Source organism: Equus asinus, chromosome 13, assembly GCF_041296235.1.
Source record: "Equus asinus isolate D_3611 breed Donkey chromosome 13, EquAss-T2T_v2, whole genome shotgun sequence".
NCBI lineage: Eukaryota > Metazoa > Chordata > Mammalia > Perissodactyla > Equidae > Equus > Equus asinus.
Window position 1 is genome coordinate 16,650,733 of NC_091802.1, and position 14,141 is coordinate 16,664,873.

A 14,141-nucleotide genomic window follows, 5' to 3' on the forward strand; every position below is an offset into this window, starting at 1 on the left:
GCTTCTAAATAATACTTGGGAAAAGCTAATTTAGTTATATCCAACCATCACTTCAAACTCTCTTATTTTTAGCTGATCACTTTGGATTTTCTAAGTATATTCACTTCAGATAATGACAATATTATTTCCTTTTCAGTAGTTATATATTTTATTTTCTGATTTTTACCTCATTGCCTTGACTGAAACTATTATTTAACACTTTTAGAAGTGTTAAATAATAATGCTGGTAGTAAGAATTCTTTTGTTTTTAATTTTAATAGGTATACTTTAGTATTTTAAACATTTGTATAATGTTTCTTTTGTTTTAAAAAACATACTACTTAGCATATTAAGGAAGTGTCTATTTTTAATTTACTGAATGTCTACTTAGAAAAAAAGTTTGCTGAAGTTTTAACAGATGCCTTTTTAGCAACTATTAAAATACCACATTTCCTTTTTTAATTTATGTGATGTGTTAAATTAATATATTTTCTAAACTTGACTTGTCCTTTTCTTACTGGGATAAACCCTCTTTAGACTCAATATAGTTGTATCTGTATCTGCTAAATTTGATTTGCTGTTTTTTTACTTAGGATGTTTACATCCATTTTCGTACTTGCCTGGCTGCTTTTTTCTGTCTTTGCTGTTTTTTCTTTGGATATTTGAGTATTAGAGAGTGCTGACTTTATAAAAAGAAATGGGAAGCAGCTTTTCATTTTCTTTGACCTGGAAAGTGTGTATTACTTGAGGAGTCATTCTTGACTCTTTCTCTGCCTTCAGTCTCTCAGCAATCCTGTCGCTCTACCTTTGAAATATAAACAGAATCCAGCCATTTACCCATTTCGGCTAGCACTACCCTCGTCAAGCATGTTAACTTTCTCTTGCTTTGACTGTTGTAGTAGGCTTGTGCTGATCTTTGCCCCTTTTCAATCTAGTCTTAACACAGCAGCCAGAGTCATCTAAGATGTAAATTGGATTACTTAACACCGCTGCTCCAAGCCCCTCCAGAGGATTCCTATCTCACTCAGAAAAAAAATATCAAGCCCTGACCAAGGCTTACTTCCTTTCTTACCTCATCTCCCGTCACTCTCCCTCTTCACTTACTCTTCACTGGCCAAACTGGCCTACTCATTCTTTAGTCATGCCAAACAGCTCCTGCCTCTGGGCCTTTGCACTTCTGTTCTGCCACATTCACTATTACCCCATTGCACAGTTTACTTTCTGATGTCCTTAAGATGCCTCTTCAGAGTCAACCTTATCAGAAAGTTCCTTACCCCTGAGCTATAGAAATGAACACCCTGTCCCAGGCACTCTCTCTCCCCTTTCTGGACTTTATTTTTCTTTTTAACACTCACCGTCACCTGACAGTTGGTTTTTGTTTTTGTCTTGCTTATTTACTGTCCCCTACTAGAATGTGAAAACTTTGTTTTTATTTACTGTGTTAATCCCCAGTGCTTAGAACAGTTCCTGGAGAGCAGACCCCCTCCTCGTACCACTAATAGATATTTATTGACTGAATACGTGAATGAACTGAGGGAACTTACCTATAAAGGCATCTCAGCCAATAGTAGTTTTTGAAAGAAATCTTTGACACTTCCTTTTTCTATTTCTTCCCCTAATATTGGTCTTTTCAGGCTTTTTAGTTCTTGTGTCAAATTTTTAGGCAGGATTATTGAGATACAACAAATACATATAATAAATAATTCAACAATTTTAAATGTTCAATTGGATGAGTTTTGACAAAAATATACAGTAGTGTAAACACCACCACAATCATGATATGGAACATCTCCATCACTTCTTATGTTAATTTTGTTATATTATCGAAAAAATAATTTATTTCCCTAAAACCTTCACAATTTTTAAGCTCTTAAATAATTAAAAATTAAGGATATATTATTATGCCCACTTTCCATTCCTAATTTTATTTGTATGCTATTTCTTTCTTAGTTAGCAATATGCATTTTTTAGTTTTTAAAAACCAGCTCTTATATTTGCTTTATATTTTTTTAATTTTTATTTTTAATCTTTATTTTCTTACTTTTATTTTTCTTAGATTTGTTTTGTTCTTCTTGTGTTGAATCTTCTCTGTTCATTTGTTTTTGATTAGTTTGCTTAAAAGCTTTATGGCTTTCAATATGCCATTACTAATACTTTGGCCACGTTCTGATCCATTTAGATGTGTACTGTTCTAATGATCATTTTCTAAATAGTCTTTGATTATCATTTTGATTTTTTCTCTTTGATTCTAAAGTTACTTGGGAGGGTTTTGTTTTTTTAAAGTTGGATTTCTTAAACTTTTGTTATTAATTTCTACTTTGGGATATTTAAAAAAGATTTCTGTGACCTAATACTTAACCCTTTCTTTAAAAAGTTTCATGGATTTTGAGAAGAATGTATTTTTGTAGCATACAAAATTCAGCCATATAGCTATTGAATCGTCATTATTAATTACACTATTCTCATTGTATTATTATTTTTACCTGCTTGGTATGTTAAAAAGTGAAACTGGGGGCCGGCCCCTGGCCGAGTGGTTAAGTTCACGCACTCTGCTTTGGCAGCCTGGGGTTTCACAGGTTGGGATCCTGGGTGCAGACATGGCACCACTCATCAAGCCACACTGAGGCGGCGTCCCATGTAGCACAACCAGAAGGACCTACAGCTGGAATACACCACTATGTACTGAGGGGATCTGGGGAGAAGACGGGAAAAAAAAAAAGATTGGCAACAGATGTTAGCTCAGGGCCAATCTTTAATAATTTTGTTTTAAAAAAGCAAAAGTGATGGGGCTGGCCCCGTGGCCAAGTGGTTAAGTTCGCGCACTCCCCTGTAGGCGGCCCAGTGTTTCGTTAGTTCGAATCCTGGGCGCGGACATGGCACTGCTCATCAGACCATGCTGAGGCAGCGTCCCACATGCCACAACTAGAAGAACCCACAACGAAGAATACACAACTATGTACCGGGGGGGGCTTTGGGGAGAAAAAGGAAAAAATAAAATCTTTAAAAAAAAAAAAGCAAAAGTGATATTAGTCTTCCACTACAATTGTGTTTTTGCCATTTACTCCTTGTATTTCAAAGGTTTTTGCTTTCTGTATTTTCATTTCAATTCATTCTTGCCTTGAATGCAACTTTGTTTTTTTTGTTTTGTTTTGATGTTTCTCTGCCTTAATATATTTTTGCCTGTTCTCCCACACCTTTTTCTTAAATCTCATTGTTTTAGTTGTATCTCTTCTAAACTGTATTTACACAGTGCATTTTTTTAAAAAAAAATTTTATTGATGTGAAATTCATATAACATATAAAATTAACCATTTAAAGTGAACAATTCATGGGCCAGCCCAGTGGCGCAGCTGTTAAGTTCACACATTCCACTTTGGCTGCCCAGGGTTCGCCGGTTCAGATCCCGGGTGCGGACATGGCACCGCTTGATAAAGCCATGCTGTAGTAGGCGCCCCACAAAGAAAGTAGAGGAAGATGGGCACGGATGTTAGCTCGGGGCCAGTCTTCCTCAGCAAAAAGAGGATTGGCAGCAGTTAGCTGAGGGCTAATCTTCCTAAAAAATAATAATAATAATAAAGTGAACAATTCAGTGGCGTTTAGAACTCTCACAGTGTTGTGCAACTACCACCTCTATACTCTTTGCATTTTAATTCTACTTGTTTGTCTTTAATTTTTAAAATAAAATACTTTCAGTTATTTTTCTCTGCTTATCAAATAGAAGAATTAAACAGGATATAACAGTCTCTCATTTTAGTTAGGATTATGTTGAGCTGCAAGAAACAGACAATCCCAAAATAACAATAACTTAAATAAGTTAGAAATAGATTTTCCTCCCAAATCGAAGAAGCCTAGAGGTTTTCTAGTTTGGCACTCCATGGTGTCGTGAACTGACGTTCTTCCTATTTTGTTGCTCTGATTCCCATGTCTTTCATTTCCAAGGACCCCTCAAAGTCTAAGATGGCTATTGGAAGGCCAGCCTTTTCATCTGCATACAAGCCTGTGGGGAGCAGAAACACTTAAAGAAGGAATGCAATTTGTAAAAAATTTTTAAGACACCTCTACCTTTAAGGACCTGTCCTGGGAGTTCATACACACTTCTGTATACATTCTGTTGGCCAGAACTGAATCATGTGGCCAAAGCTAGCTGCAGTGTAGACTGGGAAATATTTTTATTCTAGGCAGCCATATGCACAGCTAAAAATTATTCTATTACAGGAGAAGAGAGAGAGAACAAATAATGGTGGGGCCAGCCCCATGGCCGAGTGGTTAAGTTCACGCACTGCGCTTTGTTGGCCCAGGGTTTGCAGGTTCAGATCCTGGGCACGGACAATGGCACCGCTCATCAAGCCATATTGAGGCAGCATTCCCCATAGCACAACCAGAAGCACTCACAACTAGAATATGCAACTGTGTACTAGGGGGCTTTGGGGAGAAGAAGAAGAAGAAAGAAAGAAAAAAAGATTGGCAACAGTTGTTAGCTTAGGTGCCAATCTTAAAAAAAAGAGAGAGAGAACAGATGATGGGAATCAGCTAGCAGTTTCTGCCATACCTCCCCGTGCATAAGTGTAGGATTTCCTACTTCCTCCTTCTCTCACCACTCCTCCAATTTCTTTGTTTTTGTAGATAACAAAATCTACAAAATCAGTGAGATTTTAGATAATAGTAGCTGTTTATTAAAGGCTTATATGTGCTATTTAATCTTCACAGCAACCCTACCTGGGGTAAGTACTGTTATTATCCCCATTTTACAGGTAAAGAAAGATTACACACTTGACCTAAGGTCACACATCCAGTGATTCAAACCCCTGCTGTAGTGTCCAGATTAACCGCTATACACTGTCAACCCTAGTAACATTAAATGTTTTTATGCGGTCTGTACATTGTGCATCTTTTCTTTGAAGAATAATTTTTGACTGTTGCAGAATGCTATTAACATCACTTATATAGGATTAAATACTTTTTGCTTTTTGCCATTTGTTTTTTAGTACAAGTTATCTATTTTTATTCTTGGGGTTTTTTTGTTGGTTTTTGTTTTTTTGTTTGTTTTTTACTTTTTACTGTTGAAATTTTTAAACACATACAAGAAAAAGTAAAGAGAATAACATAATAAATCGTTTGTAGCTTGAGCAGTTATCAACATTTTGTCAATATTTTTTTTTAATCATTCTCCTTATCTTCCTGCCAAATTTTTGTTCTTGAAGGTTTTAAATCCCATTCATCATAGTGAAAATACTACAGTTGATATCTCTAACTTGTAAGGCTTCTTTTCCTACCATAATCTTCATAACGTTGTTATACAATCAAAATTAATAATTTCTAATACCATATAGTTCATTTTCAAATTCTCCAGATTATCTCAAAAATGCCATTTCTCAATGGGCTCGTCAGAATTAAGATCTAAGCACACTTCATACTTTGTATTTGGTTGATATGTTTCTTAAGGCTCTTTGAATGTATAATAGTTTCCCCACATCCCTTTTTTTATGCCATTTATTTGTTGAAGGTATTCTTGATTTTTTTTTTAAACAATGTTCCTTTTTTTTTTTTGAAAGATTTTATTTTTCCTTTTTCTCCCCAAAGCCCCCCAGTACATAGTTGTGTATTTTTAGTTGTGGCTCCTTCCACTTGTCGCATGTGGAACGCCGCCTCAGCATGGCTTGATGAGTGGTGCCATGTCTGCGCCCAGGATCCGAACCAGCAAAACCCTGGGCCCAAAGCACAGCGCACGAACTTAACCACTCGGCCACAGGGCTGGCCCCTAAACAATGTTCTTGATTTTTTTCACTAACACCTTCTTCAGTTGGGATACATACTTAAGTATATATTTGTCTGAAAGAAAATGTTTATCATCCTTCTATGTCTTAGTTTATCTGAGAATATCTTTCTTTTGCTCTTCTACATGAATGACTTCTACCTAGTTTTGGAGCAGAAAAGTCTGATGTCAGTCACATTTGGGGGGGGATGTTAATGCCTATAGAATTATTTTTTCTCGTTATCCTTGGAGATTAAAGACTGAACCAAGATACATCTCAGTAATGGACGCCAAATGTTCTGTACCACAGATAGGCATTGCTAATTGATCATGGCATTCCTTCCCACTGAACACAAATGAAGCCTCATATTCCTTTAAAAAAATAAAATTTTTAAAAACCCTTTTTTTGCCATCCCTAATAAAGTTGTTGGTCTCTTGTTATTAAGTTTTTTAGCATGCCTTTTGAATGTTCAGGCTTTAAGTCTCTCCTTCAGAAAAGTTTCCTATTCCTTTTTTTTCCTTCCTTTCTCATTTTTTAAAATTATTGCTCTCCTCCTATCAGTCTTGATCTTTCTGGAATAGGTTTGAAAGATTAGGGTTCTAGCTCCACATTTCATTACTATTTTTTTCCCTCCATTATTTTCATCTCTGTTTTTTCCTCTGTTGTACAAGAGATTCAAGCAAGTCATGCATTTCACTAATTCATATTTCTCTTGTATTTAACTGCTGCTTACTGCCTTACCTGCAGTTTTTCCTGATTATTTTGTCGTGACTTCCTAATCTAGATTGAAATAGAATTTACTATGGTTTTTTGTTTTTTACTTTTTTTTTTTTTTTTTTTTTTGCTGAGGGAGATTCACCCTGAGCTAACATCTGTTGCCAGTCTTCCTCTTTTTTCTTTCTCATGTGGGCCACAGCCATAGCATGGCTACTAACAGATGAGTGGTATAGGTCTGGGCCCTGGATCTGACCCCAGCCCCCAAAGCAGAGCACACTGAACTTAACCACTAGGTCACAAAGGCTGGCCCTGTTTTTTGACTTTTTCATTGAGGTTTAACCTTCATAAAGTAATGTGTACTACTCTTAAGTTTAAGCTTAGTATGGATTTATATATGGTTATATTTCTGCTAATCACCACCCAGATCAAGATACAGAATATTTCTGGCATCCCAGCAAGCTCCGTTATGCCCCTTCTTGTTAATACTCTCCCTGACAAGGGTAACCATTGTTCTGACCTCATTCGATATCAGTTAGTTCTGCCTGTTTTTGAATTGTATATAAATGACATCATATAGTACATACCCTTTGTATCTGGCTGCTTTTGTTCAACACAATCTATGAGAGATTCATCCATGTTTTTGCATGTAAGAGTAATTCATTCTTCCTTATTGCTGTGTGGTATTTTGTTGCATGAATATACTACAATTTATTTATTCTACTATTGATGAAAGTCTTTTACCAGTCTTGACTATTATGAATAAAGCTGACAAACATTTTTTATGTCTTTTAGTAGATATATGCTCCTATTTCTCTTTAATATAATATCTAGGAATGGGATTGTTAGGTCGTAAGGTAGACGTATGTTTAACTCCAGTAGATACTGCCAAACAGATTTCCAAGGTAGTTGTACCAGTACACATGTCCATCTGCAGTATATTGGAGTTTCAGTTGTTCCCATGTCTTTGCCAATGCTTGGTTTTGATTTTGGTTTTGGTTTTCATTTTAGCCATTCTGTTGGTGTGTCAGAGTATCTCATTGTGATTTTAATTTGCATTTCCCTGGGGAATAATGATGTTGAGTACCTTTTCTTCTGCTATTGGCCGTTTGGATAGCCTCTTCTGTAGAGAGCCTGTCCCTGACTTTTGCCCATTTTTTCCTTGGGTCATTTGTCTTTTGCTTATTGATGCTTAGGTGTATTTTATTTTATTTTATTGTGGTTTTTTTGGTGAGGAAGATCGGCCCTGAGCTAACATCTATTGCCAATCTTCCTCTTTTTGCTTGAGGAAGATTGTCACTCAACTAACATCTGTACTAGTGCCAGTCTTCTTCCTCTATTTTTTTGTACGTGGGATGCTGCCACAGCATGGCTTGATGTGCAGTGTGTAGGTCTGTGCCCGGGATCCAAACCTGTGAACCCTGGGCTGCTAAAGCAGACCGCACGAACCTAACCACTACACCACTGGGCCGGCACTTAGAATTATTTTTTTAATATTCTGAATATAAGTTTTGTGTTGGATATGTATACTGAAAATATCTTCTCTCAGTCTGTGGCTTGTGTTTCCATTCTTAATAGTGTCTTATAATGCACACAAGTTCTTAATTTTAATGAAGTCAAATATATCAGTTTTTTCTTTGATGGTTAGTGCTTTTTGTGCCCTATTTAAGAAATACTTGCCTACTCCAAGATCCTGAAGATACTCTTCTATTTTTTTCTTCTAGAAATTAATTATTTTAACTTTCACGTTTAGGTCTGTAATTCGTCTCGAATTAATTTTTGTTTACGGCATGAGGTAGAGGCAAAGTTAATTTTTTTCCATACAGATATACAGTTGATCAAGCACCATTTATTGAAAGATCGGTTTTCCCCACTGAACTGCAGTGGTGCCTTGTCATAAGTCAGGTGACTATATATGTTTGGGTCTATTTCTGGATTTTCTGTTCTGCTCAAATGGACTATTTATCTGTCCATGTGCTATTACTGTTGGGTATTAATTTAAAAGTTTCCAGAGTTTTTACAATGACTCTCCTAGAAAGATATTTACTTATTCATTAGATTGGTATCCTTCTGTTCAATCATAGTACCTTTTCATATGTTAGGTGTTTTTTGTTTTCATCCTTATCGGGGTAGTCTATACGTGTTTACATTGAGAGCTTATATGGGTCTCTGTTAAGATTTTCAGGTGCAGGTAAAGGGAAAAGAGGAACATGATTTACACTGCTGGTGTTAAACTTCCTAGAGGAGTGTAGAAAGGAAACTGTAGCTAGAGATAGTCATGGCAGGGAGCTAAACCCTCTGTTTACCCTTGGTCTACAGTAGTAGACCGAGTTTCTCATCTTAGTGTTCTTATTCTAGGGTTTTGGAAGCCAGCCTCAGGTTAGTCTTTCTTCTGCCTCATGTGGCCACCTGCACCAATTATGAGCCAGCAACTGCTAAGTTTCTTATGATACCCAGTGGGATCCAGTGTTGTCCTTCCAATGTGCCACAGCCTACCTTGGTACTTGTCCTAGTTGCTCCAAGATAAAGGCATTGGTGGAGTACTACTGCTAAGGTCTCATCTCCGTGCTTCAAGCAGGCAAAGGTTGAACATCAGTTGTGCTTTTCCTCATTCCAGTCCCATCTGTAGTTTGTCTTGCAGAAAATCCCTCATAGTTTCTGGTATGTAGTTGCCTGGTACTGAGATGTGCTTTCTTGATTATTTTTTTCCCCAGTCATTTCAGTGGAAAACTGGAAGGGTGGACAAAATCGCTAGAAGTGGCGCCAGCCTGGTGGCGCAGCATTTAAGTTCGCACGTTCCACTTCTCGGCAGCCCAGGGTTCGCCAGTTTGGATCCTGGGTGCGGACATGGCACCACTTGGCAAAAGCCATGCTGTGGTAGGCGTCCCATGTATAAAGTAGAGGAAGATGGGCACGGATGTTAGCTCAGGACCAGCCTTCCTCAGCAAAAAGAGGAGGATTGGCAGTAGTTAGCTCAGGGCTCATCTTCCTCAAAAAAAGAAAGGCTAGAAGCATGTACTTAAAGCCATTCTAATTACAAGTCAATGCTAATTTTTTTTTTTTTTAAGGAATTTATTTTTTTCCTTTTTCTCCCCAAAGCCCCCGGGTACACAGTTGTATATTCTTCGTTGTGGGTCCTTCTAGTTGTGGCATGTGGGACGCTGCCTCAGCATGGTTTGATGAGCAGTGCCATGTCCCCGCCCAGGATTTGAACCAACAAAACACTGGGCCGCCTGCAGCGGAGCGCGAGAACTTAACCACTCGGCCACGGGGCCAGCCCCCAATGCTAATTTTTTAAAAATTAGTTTCTAGGGCTGGCTCCGTGGCCGAGTGGTTAAGTTCACGCGCTCCGCTGAGGCAGCCCAGGGTTCGGATCCTGGGCGCGGACATGGCACTGCTCGTAGGCCACGTTGAGGCGGTGTCCCACATCCCACAACTAGAAGGACCTGTAACTAAGATATACAACTATGTACCGGGGGAGGGGGGTTGGGAAATAAAGCAGGAAAAAAAAAAAAAAAAGATTGGCAACAGTTGTTAGCTCAGGTGCCAATCTTTAAAAAAAAAAAGGAAGATTGGCAACAGTTGTTAGCCTAGGTGCCAGACTTTAAAAAAAAATATTTAGTTTCTAGGGGCCTGCCCGGTGGTGCAGCAGTTAAGTACGCAGGTTCCACTTCGGCGGCCTGGAGTTCACCAGTTTGGATCCCGGGTGTGGACATGGCACTGCTTAGCATGCCATGCTGTGGTAGGCGTCCCACATATAAAGTAGAGGAAGATGGGCATGGTGTTAGCTCAGGGCTAGTTTTCCTCAAAAAAAAAAAAAAAATAGGTTCTAGCCTTTCAAATTGAATACTTTGAAAGTCATTGTTCATTTTATTAAGGTGAGCGTTGTTATTAAAATGTGCTTATTGGGCAATCTACAGATTCACTGCCATCCCAGTCAGAATCCCAATGACATTCTTTACAGAAATAGAACAAAGAATCCTAAAATTCATATGGGGCAACAAAAGACCCCGAATTGCTAAAGCAATCCTGAGAAAAAAGAACAAAGCTGGAGTCATCACAATCCCTGACTTCAAAACATACTATACTACAAAGCTACAGTAATCAAAACAGCATGGTACTGGTACAAAAACAGGCGCACAGATCAATGGAACATAATTGAAAGCCCAGAAATAAAACCACACATCTATGGACAGCTAATCTTTGACAAAGGAGCTGAGGGCCTACAATGGAGAAAAGAAAGTCTTTTCAACAAACGGTGCTGGGAAAACTGGAAAGCCACATGTAAAAGAATGAAAATTGACCATTCTTTATCACCATTCATCAAAATAAACTCAAAATGGATCAAAGACCTAAAGGTAAGACCTGAAACCATAAGGCTTCTAGAAGAATATGTAGGCAGTACACTCTTCAACATCAGTATTAAAAGGATCTTTTCAGACACCATGTCTTCTCAGACAAGGGAAACAATAGAAAGAATAAACAAATGGGACTTCATCAGACTAAAGAGCTTCTTCAAGGCAAAGGAAAACAGGATTGAAATAAAAAAAACAACCCACTAACTGGGAAAAAATATTTGCAAGTCATACATCGACAAAGGCTTAATATCCATAATATATAAAGAACTCACACAACTCAACAACAAAAAATCAAACCACCGGATCAAAAATGGGCAGGAGACATGAACAGACATTTCTCCAAAGAAGATATACGGATGGCCAATAGGCACATGAAAAGATGTTCATCATTGCTGTGCATCAGGGAAATGCAAATCAAAACTACATTAAGATATCACCTTACACCCATTAGAATGACAAAAATAACTAAAACAAATAGTAACAAATGTTGGAGAGGTTGTGGAGAAAAAGGAACCCTCATACACTGCTGGTGGGAATGCAAACTGGTGCAGCCAGTATGGAAAACAGTATGGAGATTCCTCAAAAAGTTAAAAATAGAACTACCATACGATCCAGCTATCCCACTACTGGGAATCTATCCAAAGAGCTTGAAGTCAGCAATTCCAAAAGTCCCATGCATCCCAGTGTTCATTGCAGCATTATTTACAATAGCCAAGACGTGGAAGCAACCTAAGTGCCCATCAACAGATGATTGGATAAAGAAGATGTGATATATATATACATTGGAATACTACTCAGCCATAAAAAAGAACAAAATCATCCCAGTTACAACAACATGGATGGACCTTGAGGGAATTATGTTAAGTCAACTAAGCCAGATAGAGAAGGACAATCTCTGTATGACTCCACTCATATGAGGAATTTAAAAATGTAGACAAAGAGAACAGATTAGTGGCTACCAGGGGAAACGTGGGGTGTGAGGGGTGAGCACAAAGGGTGAAGGGGTGCACCTACAACACGACTGACAAACAATAATGTACAACTGAAATTTCACAAGATTGTAACCTATCATTAACTCAGTAAAAATTTAAAAAATAAAAATGTGCTTGTTGGGTCCGGCCCAGTGGCACAGAGGTTAAGTGTGCATGTTCCGCTTTGGCAGCCTGGGGTTCGCTGATTCAGATCCTGGGTGTGGACATGGCACCACTTGGCTAAGCCATGCTGTGGTAGGCATCCCACATATAAAGTAGAGGAAGATGGGCATGAATGTTAGTTCAGGGCCACTCTTCCTCAGCAAAAAGAGGAGGATTGGCAGCAGTTAGCTCAGGGCTAATCTTCCTTAAAAAAAAAATAATAAAATGTACTTGCATGGATTTATATGTATGTGACTTGTTACTTCATAACAAGTAACTCTGCTACTCTCCTGTAAAACTCAGGAGTGAACAGTCCAGTGATTCGTGAAGATGCCCCTTAAGTCTTTCTGTGTTGGGGTCTCAACACTGCAGCTTAGTATCTCCTCCACCTAAATATGAGTAGAACCATAGCACAAAGACTCAGTAACCTGCACTGAGAAAGATGAAGACAATGACAGATATCCAGAATCGGGTAGGAGTGGTTGTTTTGAAACTCCTGAGTTTCAGATGATCTGCCTGTATGCCTTTATTTGATAAAAATGCCACATGGCTCTCTTGGCAGCTGGGTAAGAGAAGCAGACCCTTGCGGGGATGACCCAGAATTTTGTGCCTTGTGGAGCCAGAACCCTTTCTCAAGCTAGCTTACTGAAGACCCAGCTGCAGAGCAGGGACTGCTTCCTATATTCTTTGTAAATTCTAGTGTTGGTTATAATTCTTAGGAATTGATAAGTAAATAAGAGTACACATTTAGAAGTTTGGGGCTAATTATACCTGGCTTTTTTTTTTTATTTGTTTTGCTTTTTAATATGGCTAAAGTATGTAGATTTAGTAAGTTTTATTCTTTATTCTCTAGTGGGAAAAACAGAGAAATTTTTAATTTTTACATTGTAATTCAAATACAAGAACTTGGAACAGACCCTCTAGTGATATTTTTTGAAGAGGAAAGCAGTAATAGGAAATTTACCTAGGAAGACCCTAAGCTTCAGTTGTAAAGATATCTCCTTTCTCCAAGAATTAGGCCTGATCAGGGTTCAGACCCACTAATATGAAGTGGAAGGGGATAAATCACAACTAACGACCTTGGCACTTCTATAAGAAATTTAAATAACAAGTAGACATATAGAGATTCGTAAATATGTACTTGGTGCCAGCCAAACCACAAAGAAGATACTGCATTTGTGGTCCAGGGAAGTTAAATATTTGTGGTCAACTTAAAATTCAACATAAAACTCTCATCTGTGATGGAAACTATCCAGAAACTGCATAGAGGGTGTGCAAGCTGAATAAGCTCGAAGGCCTCTCCTCTCACCCGGCTGGAGTAGAAGAGCGTGTTCTCCTTCCCTCGTACCGCATAGCTGGCAAGCCCTTCTAGGAGAGGAGGGCCTCCCTGGCTCCAGTTACCTACCCAAGAAGCCCCTTCTAAAGCCCTCTCTGCTTTGCAGCTCACCCCTTCAGTCTGATCGAATGGCACTTTATCCAGGAGCCTTTCCCTGTCCTTCTTACATAAAATAGCAATACACTCCCCAACCTGTTGCTCTCTGTCCCTCTTTCCCTACCTTATTTTTTTCATAGTACCTCCTACTACTTGCCCTCTATTTATTTGCTTATTTGTTTCTCAGTCTCACAAGAAATGTTAAGCTCCATGACAGCAGGAACATTGTTTTATTGACTGCTGTGTTCCTAGTACCTTGAATAAAGCCTGCCACACCTAGCAGGTGCTTAATAAATATTTATTGAATAAATTCAATGGAATACCTTAAAATGTTTCAGGAAGTACAGTCTAGGGAGGGAAGAATTACACCCTGCCCCCTGGAATTAGGGTACTGTTACGTGGTAGGACCTCAGACTGAGAGCAGCCTGAAACACCTCAGATATCCTGCTTTCTGTTCTCTGGTAGCATATGGTCTCTGACAGGGAGACTGGCACTTACAGACGGTGCCTAAGCCTTCACATGTACAAGGCGACTCTTGCCATAACACCTGGGTTACACATAGAGATGGAATTAACACAGCTTAATTTTCACAGTAAAAAAATGTTGCAGTGTTTGTTTCTGGCCTTCAAATTTGTTGAAGACCCTCTTGATGTCAGTTGCTCTGGTGTGGGAGTTCTTTCTGGCCAGCCAACAGACCCAGACCGGGAGCATGTACAGATACTTTTCACATTCTTTTTTGATATGTAAGTGCAGTCCCTCTTGCCCAGCCTTT

The 14,141-nt window shown here is 38.6% G+C and overlaps 1 protein-coding gene across 5 annotated transcripts in view; it reads left to right on the top strand.

Moving 5' to 3' along the window:
- Positions 1–14,141, top strand: part of SMG6 (SMG6 nonsense mediated mRNA decay factor) — a 212,774-nt gene that overhangs the window by 158,056 nt on the left and 40,577 nt on the right. The gene's annotated exons all lie outside the window — the stretch shown is intronic.